At 35.3% G+C, this 14,267-nt stretch overlaps 1 protein-coding gene and 1 non-coding gene across 2 annotated transcripts in view; both read right to left on the reverse strand.

Moving 5' to 3' along the window:
• The window catches only part of IL1RAPL1 (interleukin 1 receptor accessory protein like 1), a 1,416,649-nt gene that overhangs the window by 1,053,383 nt on the left and 348,999 nt on the right, over positions 1-14,267 (reverse strand). The window lies entirely within an intron of this gene.
• Positions 11,195-11,264, reverse strand: LOC111536603. Its single transcript, XR_002729783.1, has one exon. It is a non-coding gene; the product is annotated as a small nucleolar RNA SNORD74 (small nucleolar RNA).

Genomic DNA, 14,267 nt, shown 5'->3' on the forward strand with positions numbered 1-14,267 from the left:
AAATGGTACATCCTCTTTGGAAAGTGTGACCGTTCCCCAGGAAGGTAAATATAGAGTTACTATATGATGCAGCATTTCTACTCATAAAGAAAGGAAAATGCATAAAAAAAAACTTGTAAATGATGTTCATAGTAGCATTATAATAGGCAAAAAATAGAAACAACATAAATGACAATTAAATGATGAACAGATAAATAAAATGTGGTCTATCCATTCAATGGAATGTAATTCAACAATAAGAAAGAATGAAGTATTGATAAATATTTTAACATGGATGAGCCTTAAAAACATTGTGCTGAGTGGAAGAAATCAGTCACGAAACACCAAATTGTACTATTCTGTTTATATAAATTGTGCAGAATAGGCAAGCTCATACAGACAGGAAATAAATTAGTAGTTGCCTATGGCTGAGGGGGAAGGGTTAGGAGCAATATGAGTGGTAACTGTTAATGGGTACATTGTTTCATTTGGTGTGATGAAAATATTGTAAAATTGATTATGGTGATAAATGCACAACTATGTAAATATACTAAAAACAATTTAATTGTACACTTTAAAGGTGTGAACTGTATGGTATATGAATAACATCTCAACAAGGCAATCAGTGAAAAAGTTTTTAAAGACAAGGAACTGAAATGTCTCCACTAACAAACAAGAATATTTCAAGATCACTTTTAGATATGGGGTAATGAACTGTACTGAAAGTACCTTGGTGATGAATTTTTCAGTGTGATTTGATTTATTTATACTTAGAATATTTTTGTCAGAGGTGTTCGAACCAGAGTGACTCCATCTTGACTAGGGGCTGGGTAAAATGAGGCTGAGACCTACTGGGCTGCATCCCCATGAGGTCAGGCATTCTTAGTCACAGGATGAGATAGGAGGTTGGTACAAGATACAGGTCACAAAGACCTTGCTAACAGAAAAGGATGCAGCAAAGAAGCCGGCCGACACCCACCAAAATGAAGATGGCAATGAAAGTGACTTCTGGTCATCCTCACTGTGGATTATATGCTAATTATAATGCATTAACATGCTAAAATACACTCCCATCAGCACGATGACAGTTTACAAACGCCATGGCAACGTCAAGAAGTTACCTTATATGGTCTAAAAAGGGGAGGATTCCTCAGTTCCAGGAATTGCCTGCCCCTATCCCAGAAAACTCATGAATAATCCACCCTTTATTTAGCATATGATCAAGAAATAACTATAGGTATACTCAGTCAAGCAGCCCATGCCACTGCTCTGCCTATAGGGTAGCCATTCTTTAATCTTTTACTTTCCTAATAAACTTGTGTTCAATTTACTCCATGGACTCTCCTAATATTCTTGTGTGAGGTGCAAAAACCCTCTCTACGGTTCTGGATCAGGGCCCCTTTCCGGTAACATTTTACCGTGTCAAATCCATTTTTTTTTCCCCACTGCTAAGCAAGTTATCTTCCAAGAGGAAACAACTACTGTGGAACTTTATTTGAATGATGGACAAAAATAAAACTACTGACATATTATCACCTATTTTCAGTTACAGGATAGGAATGGTGGTAAAAGACACTCTGCCACAGTGACTCTACACTGTATTTCTACAAGAGTGTTTACACAGTTTCAGAAAACTAAATGTTCTTGTAGATATCATGATGGCCACTGAGCTGCAACAGGGGAGAGAACTCCAGTGGAAAAGATCTGAAAGCTTGCTCCTCCAAACTCTATCCACAGATTGAGGGGCCTGAGACAGTAAAAGCAAAATAATGAAAAAAAAAAATGTATAAATCCAAGCTGGAAATCTGCAGACACATACACAATGTCCACGGTGTATACATAAAGATATAATTAATACATGATTAATGTACATTTGAAGAAAATGCTCTGGCTTGCTGGAAATCAAAGAAATATTAATTCCTAGAATTAATTAATTAACTCACTCAGAATTAATTCATGCAATAAATCATATGGAGGAAGACTTTTGGTACTTGTCCCAAAGGGAGGTACCTGGATCAAGCATTTAGGAAGAAAAGATTAGGAGTAGAATTGGAAGAGTAAGATTGGCAGTATTAGCTTTAAAATTAGTGATAACGTTGGCATTTTGAAAATTAAAATATTGATATGGAACATTTAAAATATCATAAGGAAATAATGTAAATGTGTAGGATATTATTTAGGGACTGAGTTTTCCTTTTCTACTAAATCCCAATTTTCTTAATATTTTCTTTTCTACTTTACCTGTTAGCATTACAAATAAGCTAAAATGTAAAAAACAAAAAAAAACAACAACAAAAAAAAAACAAAGAAAAGTGAAAAGACAGCTATATACTCTATGCTCAATGTTAAAAATCAGAAACATAAAAAGCTAAATAGGTCTTTCTCAAGGGGCCCATGAAGACATTTTCCCTTTCCTGAGTTGCTCTATATCTAGGTTAATTGTTTCTTTATTACTAACATGTAAGAGGAACCAGAATAAAAGAAGCATATTACTTCTCTGAAACACCAGTACTTGAATTTGAAGATGTATTTATCCGTATCAACAAAAACACAAAAGCACACATTCAGGAAAATAGGAAGGATCAAGAAAAACCTGATGGTAACTTTTTTTTAGTATTACATTGTAAGAAAATAATGAGACATATTTTTTAAAGATAAGAGATTCTTTACAACTGAAAGGAGAAGAAACGTCTATAGAAAGATTTTACTAAGAGCAAAATAAAATGATGCTATGGTAATGCAAATAGAAATATTCAAGTTATATGTTCCGTTCCAACCTCTATCTCAATTTGTATACACACTGAATATAAGTAGAACTTAGAATCCACCCAGAAAAAAGTACTATAAAATATCAAATTTAAGGAGAAATGTTAAATATTTAAGGAAGTTTCCATCTAGGTATAAATGTCTATGCTCACATATGCCAACCTAACTTTATTTATTTATGTTTTTTTTTCTTTTTTGAGACAGAGTCTCGCTCTGTCACTCAGACTGGAGTGCAGTGGCGTGATCTTGGCTCACTGACTGCTCCGCCTCGCAGATTCATGCCATTCTCCTGCCTTAGCCTCCAGAGTAGCTGGGACTAAATTCCCGGATAATTTTTTTTTTTTTTTTTTTGTATTTTTAGTAGAGATGGGGTTTCACCATGTTAGCCAGGATGTCCTCAATCTCCTGACCTCGTGATCTGCCTGCCTCGGCCTCCCAAAGTGCTGGGATTAGAGGCGTGAGCCACCGCACCCGGCCTATTTAAATATAGCACAGATAACACCATTTAAAAAATGAATTTGTTTGGCTATTATTTTTATAGGCAATAAAATATTAAATATTGAATAACAATTCAATTACATTGTAATCATTTTAACTATACTTGTCCAAATAAAATTTTCAAGCTTAATTTAATAATTTATACCTCATTAGCTAATTTGAAACAAGGTGGTTAAATACTTGTTAATGATAGCTAATGAAATATTGCTTAAAAGTCATACTTTACACTTACTAATTTTAATAATGGAATTTGGAAGAAAATAATCATACTTTAAAAGTGAATCATTTACCTACCCTACTAGGAAGTTTGTTCATAATACACTGAAAATAAATTATTTTGTCTGTAAATAGAAGTACTTAAATTCTAAATATTTTCATACATAGCATTTACCACCAAAGTAAGTTGAAATTTTTTTCCATAATGTTAGCCTTTAGAGTTAAAACTGCTCAATTTTCACTTTCCAACAAAATAGGGATCAATCATGGTGACAGGAGGAAAGAAAGTGCTCATGGTTCCAAGACTTGTTACAATTAATTGTTAAGGAAACACTGTTTAGAAAAGAAAAGACAGAATAATGCAAGCAATTTCCTTAATAGATTTGTTAACCAAATTTAAACAATTAAGTAGTTAAAATACATATGTAATATCGCTCATTATTACCTGCATATACATTTTCAAAAAACCTAACCCACCAAAACATCCAATGATGCTTATAGCTGGTATTTGCTTGGAAACCCAAACACCTCCCTCAGCTGGTTTTGCAGGGAAAAAAAAAAAAATCAGCTGGACGTGGTGGCTCACACTTGTAATCCCGGCAATTTGGGAGGCCGAGGCAGGTGGATCACAAGATCAGCAAATTGAGACCATTCTGGCTTACACGGTGAAACCCCGTCTCTACTAAAAATACAAAAAATTAGCCTGGTGTGGTGGTGGGCACCTGTAGTCCCAGCTACTCAGGAGGCTGAGGCAAGAGAATGGTGTGAACCCGGGAGGCAGAGCTTGCAGTGAGCTGGGATTGCACCACTGCACTCCAGCCTGGGTGACAGAGTGAGACTCAGTCTCAAAAAAAATAAATAAATAAAAATAAAAATAAAATAAAAAATAAAAATTAAAAAAAAAAATCATGGTCAAGTTTCCAACTTACTTTCAAGAGTTTTCAATATTTTTCTTATTCTAAGAAGTTAATTTTTTAGAAATGAGTTAAAGCTAACAGACACTCTATACATGATGCCCCAAGGAAATATAAAGGGTTAGAGTACTGACGCAATGCTTAAATAAAGTGCCACTATGTAATGAATCTATAAAGTGAAAAAACTAATTCTAAAATTCACACAGAAGGTCAGTCATATTACTTTACAATAAGACAAGATGTATTTTAGAGACCTACTTCAGACTCAATAGTTTTCTCAATAATTTTAATAAAAAGACAAAATCAAAAATTTTCAAAAACCCTTTAAGATGATATTTTTATGAGATCAAGTAAAAATGCTTTTTTTAAAAGTAGCTACTGCATGTTATATTTTGAATTGTTGGCAGCTGTGGTTCTCCATCTCTCTCACATTAAGGTAAAGAGCTGCATTAAGGATTAGAGTAAGGATTGTTGACATAATACCATGCTGGAGAAGCTAACATGAGCTTTTCTGTCTATAAGATTTCCATGGCCGGGCGCGGTGGCTCAAGCCTGTAATCCCAGCACTTTGGGAGGCCGAGACGGGTGGATCACGAGGTCAGGAGATCGAGACCATCCTGGCTAACATGGTGAAACCCCGTCTCTACTAAAAAAATACAAAAAACTAGCCGGGCGAGGTGGTGGGCGCCTGTAGTCCCAGCTACTCGGGAGGCTGAGGCAGGAGAATGGCGTGAACCCGGGAGGCGGAACTTGCAGTGAGCTGAGATCCGGCCACTGCACTCCAGCCTGGGCGACAGAGCGAGACTCCGTCTCAAAAAAAAAAAAAAAAAAAAAAAGATTTCCGTTAACTGGAAAATAAATAGAAAGATGGTCAGAAGGTCTAGTGTAGAGCTAAGCTGTCCACAGAATACTGACTCTTACTTTCGTTATTTAAGCTTTTGATGAGATCTTGCCAAGAGTACAGTTAACACTCTTAAAAGGAAAACACTTCCAGTGCTTTACCTCTGGATAGATTCAGGTGAATAAAATAAATGAAAACAAAATGTATCTTTTTACTTCCATTTTGCTGCATTAACACACAGGAAAAACTATTAATGAGGTTAAGGTGTGAGAAGTCCTCTTCCAACAACACAGTAATAACAAAAGGATGGGATTGCTTCACAAATTCCTCATACCAACCATAAAAATGATTTAACATGTATTTTGACATAAAGAGGTAAATATTTATTGTGCAAACCATATGAGCTTCAAAATCAAATATCTATACCAGGAAATGGGAAAATCTTTCCAGGGATTAAATTCCTGATGGGTTCTGTTTATTTCTTGGTGGCAGAGATCAAAGATATTATTTACTGTTGTTCAGTGAAGAAAGACTGCTACTAAATAATCATCAGGCAGCCTAGCTGCCTTTCAATACATGTTTCTCACAACAGTCACAGATAGCAAGTGGGATATATTATAGGTCTAGTTCCAGCGATTTGCTAGTACACTGGTGACTTCAGTAAAGAATGAGAGGAGTGGGAGACAATATATTGGAAATGGCCACAACCTGGTGCCAATACAGTCATGAAAAGAATAACAATGTATCTGTCAATAACAGGCCACATAATATGATAGCAGTGGCATAAGGTTATAATATTGCATTTGAATTGTACCTTTTCTATGTTAAGAAATGTTTAGATACACAATTACTTACCTTTGCATTCAAATTGCCTACAGTATTCAGTACAGTAACATGTTGGTAGGAGTAACAGGCTCTACCATATAGCTTAGATTTGTAGTAGGCTATACTATCTAGGTTTGTGTAAGTACACACTGATGTTTGCACAACAAAAAAATCGTCGAAGAATGCATTTCTCAGAACATATGCCTGTTGGTAAGTGATGCATGACTATATGAAAATTTCATATCATTGGTGTTTGTCTCAGTAATGTGTCAACCAAAAGGAGTATCTTTGGTAGTACCATAATTTCAAATAGTTAAATATTGCCTGATACTTGAAACAAAAAAACAGTACAGTTTCTTTTCATCCTTAATTCATACAAAGAGTTCAGATTCGAGACCAGGCAAAGCTACACACAGTGGGGATAAAATGGAGATTCTTTTGGGCAGATAAAGATAATGAATAAGTAAATAAGTAAAATAAGAAAGATTTTAGAGGGCATAAGTTCCACACTGACAATTTTAATAGGCTGAAGTGATTGAGAGTAACTGTTTCTACTTTCGTTAGGTCAGGAAAGGCATTTCTAAGAAAGCATCACTTAATTAAGATTTCTGAGACAGTATCAATTAAGGGAGAAGCCCGCACAGAGATGATCTGAAGTAAGAACATTTCATGCAGAGAAACATCTACTAACTACATAAAGATACTAATGTAGGAGTTGGCCTGAGATGGAAGTGGGAAAGGGAATGACGTAGAGTAAAAGGCTAGGCAGAGATTAGGACATGAAGGATTTTGTAGACCAGGTTAAAATATTCAGATCTTTGCCTTAGGGTTATCGGAAGTCACTGGAGTAGAATTACTTGGTCTACCTTGTCAAAGATTATTGTATCTGTACAGGAAGAAGGGAGATTTAATTGTATGGTGACAAAAGAAAACAGACATGACAGGAAATAATTGCAACAGTCTAGGTGAGAAGTAATAAGGGGTTGAGATAAGGTAGTGATAATGAAGAAACAGAGAAGTGGCCAGATTTGGGGAATGCGAGGTACAGGAGACAAGATTCACTGATGATTAGACATGAAGTTTATAAGAGCATTTATAAATTTGACATTAGTCATTGGGTCATAATGGAACCAATTAGTCGATGAGGGCTCAGCAGGTTTGTTTGTTGTTTATTCTGGGAGGCCTGAGGGAAAAAAATCAAAATATCTGTTTATGTTAAGTTTGACATTCATATTAGATACATACTCCCATGGGTATGTCAAGTAAGCAGTTTAAGGGGAAAAAAAGCCTCATGTTGAAGAGGTAAGTCAGAATTAAATACAAAAATATATTGAGGGGGGCCGGGCGAGATGGCTCAAGCCTGTAATCTCAGCACTTTGGGAGGCCGAGGAGGGAGGATCACGAGGTCAGGAGATCGAGACCATCCTGGTTAACACGGTGAAACCCCGTCTCTACTAAAAACTACAAAAATCTAGCCGGGCGAGGTGGCGGGCGCCTGTAGTCCCAGCTACTCGGGAGGCTGAGGCAGGAGAATGGCGTGAACCCGGGAGACGGAGCTTGCAGTGAGCTGAGATCTGGCCACTGCACTCCAGCCTGGGTGGCAGAGCGAACCTCCGTTTCAAATATATATATATATATATAAAGAAAGAGAGAGAGAGAGAGAGGGTCATTTGTATATAGTTAGCATTTTAAAGACATTAGATTGGATGATTTAATCTAAAAAAAGTATGAAGCTAGGACTGACACTAACATTTAGGGGTACAGAAATGATGAAAAAAGGAAGCTGAGAAGGGGAGGAAGCCAGGATGATTTTATGTGGCTCAGTACAAAAGAAGACAGTTTTCCAGAAGGAGCAAGTAGTCAACTATGCCAAATTCTGTGGAGGGATCAAGTATGGGAAGAACAGAGACAAGGCCATTCAATTTGGCAATCCAATAGTCATGTGACCTTAGGGGACAAAAACAAGAAAGTTAAAAAAAAAAGGAAGGAAAGAAGGAAGGAAAACCAGCCTATGTCATGGCAGCCCTGATTAACTAAGTTGAAAAGAGAATATGAGGTAAATAATGGCAATGAAAAGTATGAATAATTCCTTCTAGATTTGGATGTGTGTTTGCATGTAGCAAGGAGAGTAGAAAAACAGGGTAATACCCGAAAGAGAAAAGAGAATCAAAAGAGCTTATTTTTGTTTGGGTTTAAAGTTAGAAAACAGCAGAACATATTTATAGACACATACAAAAAAATTGATATTGAAGGAGGAGAGAGATAATTTCAAAAGAAAATGCATGAATAAATTAAAAGTAAATGAAATCCAGAGTCCAAGGGGAAAGGCTGGATGTAATATGAGAACACGTAAACCTGTCAATTCCAGTAACACTGAAAGGCAGGCCAAGAATGTAGATTTAGACCGGGCACAGTGGCTCGCACTGGTAATCCCAGTTCTTTGGGAGGCTGAAGCAGGAGGATCACATGAGGCCAAGAGTTTAAGACGAGCCTGGGCAACGCAGTGAGACTTTGTCTCTACAAAAAAATTTAAAAAATGACCCAGGTGTGGTGGAATGCACTTGTAGTCCTAGATACTTAGGAAGCTGAGGTGGGAGGATTTATTGAACCCAGGATTTCAAGGCTGCAGTAAGTAAGCTATGATCACATCACTGAACTCCAGCCTGGGCAACAGAGGGAGATTCCATCTCAAAAAAAAACAAAAAAAGGGGGGAAGAGGAGAATGTAGATTTGGACCCAGATGAGCTGGTAGATTTGCAGATGAAAAAATGAGGGAAATGGGGTGTCATATTTCTTTTCCTCAATGAAGTAAAAAGAAGACAAAACTGTTGTGAGAGGGAGGTTTTAAGAGAGAAGGTGTGAAATCGGTTTAGAGAATAGGAAATGGAAATGGAATAGGATGCTGGGGGCTTGGAGAGGCTGAATCTCCTATGAGAATTGTTGTGGCTATGAATTTAAAATGAGATCAGTCAACAATATTTAGTTATTTGCATGCAGGCATTGAGATGGCTGTTATAATCAAACCTGTAAACCACAATTTAAAGAATAATTTTAGGAAAGGAAAAGTGATTTTTAATTAAACTATATACTTCTTTTTTCCCATGTGCTGACCACTTTTTTAATGACAAAGAATGTGTAGTATCATATCAATAATTTTTATTAAGTACTCTTATTTTAAAAATAATAGCTATTTTTAGAAAATACAATATCGAAAATATATTCAACTTTTTCTATCAGATAACTTGAATCTCAAATAGCTTCTATAATTCTCAAAACAATGTGTTACGTTTTTAGAAGACTGATCTTTTAATAAAATAGATAAAATCCCAGGGAGATGAACAAACAGTTGAGAACAACGCTCTTCAGTAGAACATTCTGCAATGATAGAAATGTCTTTCTGTGCTGTTCAATATGAAGCTACTAGGCACATTTGGCTGTTAGTTCTTGAAATCTGGCTGCTGTGACTCATGAATCAAATTTTCCATTTTGTTTAATTATAATGAACCTAAATTTAAGTAGCCACAGATGGCTAATGGCTACGATACTGAACAGCTTAGCTATAGAATCACCTATCTCTCTCTTATTCATCACTACGTATTTCTTAGTTATTTGTAAAGCAAATAATCAAATGTCTAAATATCTGCAAAATAGACTTCCTTTGGTTCTTAAGTTTAACTTGGTAGTTCTAAAACTTTAGTATGCTTGATAATTACTATACAGGGTTGCATATACAAAATCCATAAATACTGAAATAGGCAATTCACACAAAGTTTAAAGGTCATTTTAACTCCTGGCAATATTCACATGGTAAATTATAAATTCACCTTAAAAGCTTGATTCTCCGCTCTCTCACCCACCACAACAGTAAAAGTTGATATGTGCTGAGAACGGACTTCAAGAATTAATATGGAAATAATTGGCAAAAAGATGAATAAGGTAGGTAGTACGGTCATGTATCACGAATGATTTAATCCTTCAAACTAAAATACATACTTAATTTTCTGCAATTATCTTCTCATTAGGGAATTTAAAATATTCATTCAAAAGTATTAATTTGCTTTATCTTTGGTATTGAAATTAATATTTAAATATTAATGCTTCCTTCCAGCTATTAAGCCACATGGAAATTTTAAAACTCCGTAACACTTAAAATGCGATAAAAATTCTAGCATTAGGTAGACTCCTAAGTTACATTTTTATATTTATGTGAACATTACAAGTATATTTGTTTCTTCTTCACATGCATTGTGCTAAGTTTTTCCATGATGTAGATAACAGAATGAAAAAAAAATTCCTCTCAACAGGCGGTCTACCAAAAGTCAGAATGGCAGGTGTAAACTGTGGCAACACTCGTTATGACAAAGAAAAGCTCCACTAATTTCAATAGAAAGGAAATGAGAGAATGACATAACCTGTAAAAAACTGTCGTATGCCTTTGCTTCTTCCAATTTAAAAGTAATGTATTTTCCTCAGTTGAATATTTCAGTAGTATAAATGAAGTTTACTTTGCCATTTATATTTTCATTTCTTCAGTGAAAATTCATGTATTTCCATCATGTACCTACTCCCTTGCCAGAGGATATTTCACGTGAGAGCCACATAAACCTTTCCTTTTCAAATTTAGAAGATCACTTTTCTTTTCCAGGATTCATGTTTAGGCATGTATTGTTTGAAACTTTTCTAGAAAAGTTCCATGTGTGGGCAAAGAACCAAAAAATTGTGTTTATCAATCTGGTAGTGAAGATCCTCTGGGTACTTCTGAGAAAATTTCATGAGACCCACAATTCCCTATGCCATTCAGCATCTGTAGATAGAATAAAACTGATTCACATATACTTCTATTCACATATTCTCTATCAAATGTGTTCATCATATTATGGATGACTGATATTCAAATTATTTTTAAGTGGTACTGAATTGTTTTCTTTATGGACGTTCATTAACGGGTATTAAAGTTTGAGCTATTATTGCATGTCGTCTTTTAAAAAGTACTACAATATTCCTTATATTTAACAAAAAATAGGCAAACCAGATGATAAACCACAGATTCCGTCTTAAATGTTGGCATAGCAAATGGGATTAATGCTATCATGTAGTCTAATTCCATTTTACTAGAATTTTAAAACAAACAGTATTTTTTAATTATTGTTTGTTTTCCATTAGAGTCCTTGGCATTCATCAACACTTTCAGATGTCCCTATCAAGATAGGTTTCATCAGAGCCTGTTTGTTTTTAGTGAGGGAACTACAAATTTAAGTCCTGTATGTATGAGCCACTGAAAGAAGATACCATATGTAGCTACAGATCTAACTCTCCAAATCCATAATAGGAACAGTGCCATGTGAGATTTAAGTTTCAAATATTAAAAGTTTTATTTTTAATACTTAATTTTAAAAATTCTTATTACACGCTTTAAAGATGACAAAAACCAATATTTTTGAATGTAAGTAACTTTGATGAAGCAGGAGTACTTCCGGTATTTTAATATTAATACATCATTATAGAATTATAATTCAAGCATGTTTTAAGCTTTTTCCTTGCATCTTATAACGAAAAATTTTCAAACATACAGAAAAGTTGGAAGAATTTTACAGTGAACACCAATATACCCACCATCAAGGTTCAATAATAAATTGTATTATATTTGCTTTATTACACACACACACCCATCTATTCATCCTTTTATCTAAATATCGCTCCATTTTATTTCAGTATAAGTTGCAGACATCAGTATTCTTCACCCTTAAAACACTTCAGCAGACATATCATTCACTAGAGTTCAATATTCATGCTCTCTTAATGCAAACTTCATATATAAAGAAATATAGAGGCCGAGCATGATAGCTCACACCTGTAATTCCAGCACTTTGGGAGGATGAGGTGGGCAGATCATCTGAGGTAGGGGAGGTCGAGACCAGCCTGCCCAACATGGAGAAACCCTGTCGCTACTAAAACTACCAAATTCGCTGGGTGTGGGTGGCACATGCCTGTAATCCCAGCTACTCAGGAGGCTGAGGCAGGAGAATTGCTTGAACCCAGGAGGCAGAGCTTGCGGCGAGACGAAATCGCACCATTGCACTCCAGCCTGGGCAACAAACATGAAACTCCGTCTCAGAAAAAAAAAAAAAAAAAAAGAAATGTACAAATCTTAGATGTACCATTCCATGAGCTTTGACAATCAAATGTGATTGTTATTCATTGGCATTTGACAGGCATATATATTGAAATAAAAGTTGAAAATAAATAATAATATATTTTCCATCTGTTACTTTTATTGTTGGGGTAATCCAAATGTTTCCACAGAAAGTAAAAGTAAATTTACTCCCAAATATTTAACAGATTTGTTGGTCATATTTGCCATGGAATATTTAACAAATATATAATAACTATAAGAATTACTCTCAGTGTTTAATTATAACTTACATTTTTCAAATGTCATGAATTTAAATTTCAGTGAAGCACACTGGAATAAACTTTCCAAGTACCAGTTTCAGGGTTAATTCACAATGTAGTTTCTTTATATAAGGAGTAGATAATTTGAATTTTCTCATTCAAGAAAAGATTTTAATTAATTCTTTTCTTTTCTTTTTTTTTTTTTTTTTTTGAGACGGAGTCTCGCTCTGTCACCCAGGCTGGAGTGCAGTGGCCGGATCTCAGCTCACTGCAAGCTCCGCCTCCCGGGTTTACGCCATTCTCCTGCCTCAGCCTCCCGAGTAGCTGGGACTACAGGCGCCCGCCACCTCGCCCAGCTAGATTTTTGTATTTTTTAGTAGAGACGGTGTTTCACCGTGTTAACCAGGATGGTCTCGATCTCCTGACCTCGTGATCCGCCCGTCTCGGGCTCCCAAAGTGCTGGGATTACAGGCTTGAGCCACCGTGCCCGGCCCCTTAATTAATTCTTTGAGAATTTTGTTTGTGTTTCCAGCTCTTAAGAACTGATTCACTTGACAACGTTACTGAAATTTTAGGGTGCAAAGGGCCAAGATGGCTTGAAACACTCAATTCCTAGCCAAACTACTTCTTTTTTAAAATGTCAAAGAAGTATAGAAAGATGACCCTATTCTGAAATGAATCAAGAGGGAATTTAAACCTGTCAAAAACCATAGGATTTTGATATTGAAAATAGTGACAACTATTTTTAATTTCACCAACAAAAGACTTTATATGAGTCCTTGCTTTTACTTTCAGCATTGCCAACAGTATTTGATATGTGCCGATGATGGAATCTTGAAGTGGAAATTCTATAGGAAAGGCTTATTTTGGTTCTTTTTAAGAAGGAATGCATATAAGAATTTGGCACTGCAGGACTACATTGCCCAACAATCACTCACTTTGTTCCAGTTGGAGACTTACGACCAATTTGCTGATACAATTTGCACTAGCCTTTTGAAATGTATAAATTACATTATTGCTTTGGATTCTTGTACATTCTAGCAGGGTAGAATGAAACTTGACAACCTGATTTCAAACTACTTGTACAAGAAACTGAGGTCGTTTCTTGATTTCAAACTACAGTACAAGAAACTGATGGACATGTAAGTTTCTCAACAATATACCTCCTTGGGTAAGACCAGGATGATTTCTCAATCTCACGTGACTTCTGAAAGTGAGTTTTTCTTCTTTTGCAATTCTAGAAAGCTAGTTGGATCCTGTATCTTTAAAACAGCAAAGATACAGATACCATACATAAGACTTTTACAGTTAAATATGTACAGAATAGTTGTCATGTACACAGTATTGTGGTAAGCATGAAAGGGCATATAAAAACATTATGTGGCCACATTTTAGATGAGGTCAAATGAACACATATAAAAATACAAGGAACTACATACAAATGTAAATTTTGAAGAAGTATAAAGGAATGAGTGTTAAAATGCTTTCACATAGTATTCAGAGATTTTACAATGTGTTCATACACAGGTAGTAAATGAAACTGAACATAATTTATATCCAATGAAATTTTAAAGACAGAAGTAGATTTAATTTATATTTGAAAGTTTACATACCTTTAAAATAATGAATCTATATTGAATAAAGTAGGTTTTTACAAATTCCTTTAACACAAGGTGGATTAAGACCATTTTCCTTTTCTTATAACATGTATATGTTGGGCTATTACCGCTCTCCTCACAAAAGTGCTATTTCACTAACCATTGCATTTTTTTTTTATTTTTTAGGTTTATTTTAGTGAAATAATAATAATTATTATTATTATTTTAGAGACAGGG

Source organism: Piliocolobus tephrosceles, chromosome 12, assembly GCF_002776525.5.
Source record: "Piliocolobus tephrosceles isolate RC106 chromosome 12, ASM277652v3, whole genome shotgun sequence".
Lineage (NCBI taxonomy): Eukaryota > Metazoa > Chordata > Mammalia > Primates > Cercopithecidae > Piliocolobus > Piliocolobus tephrosceles.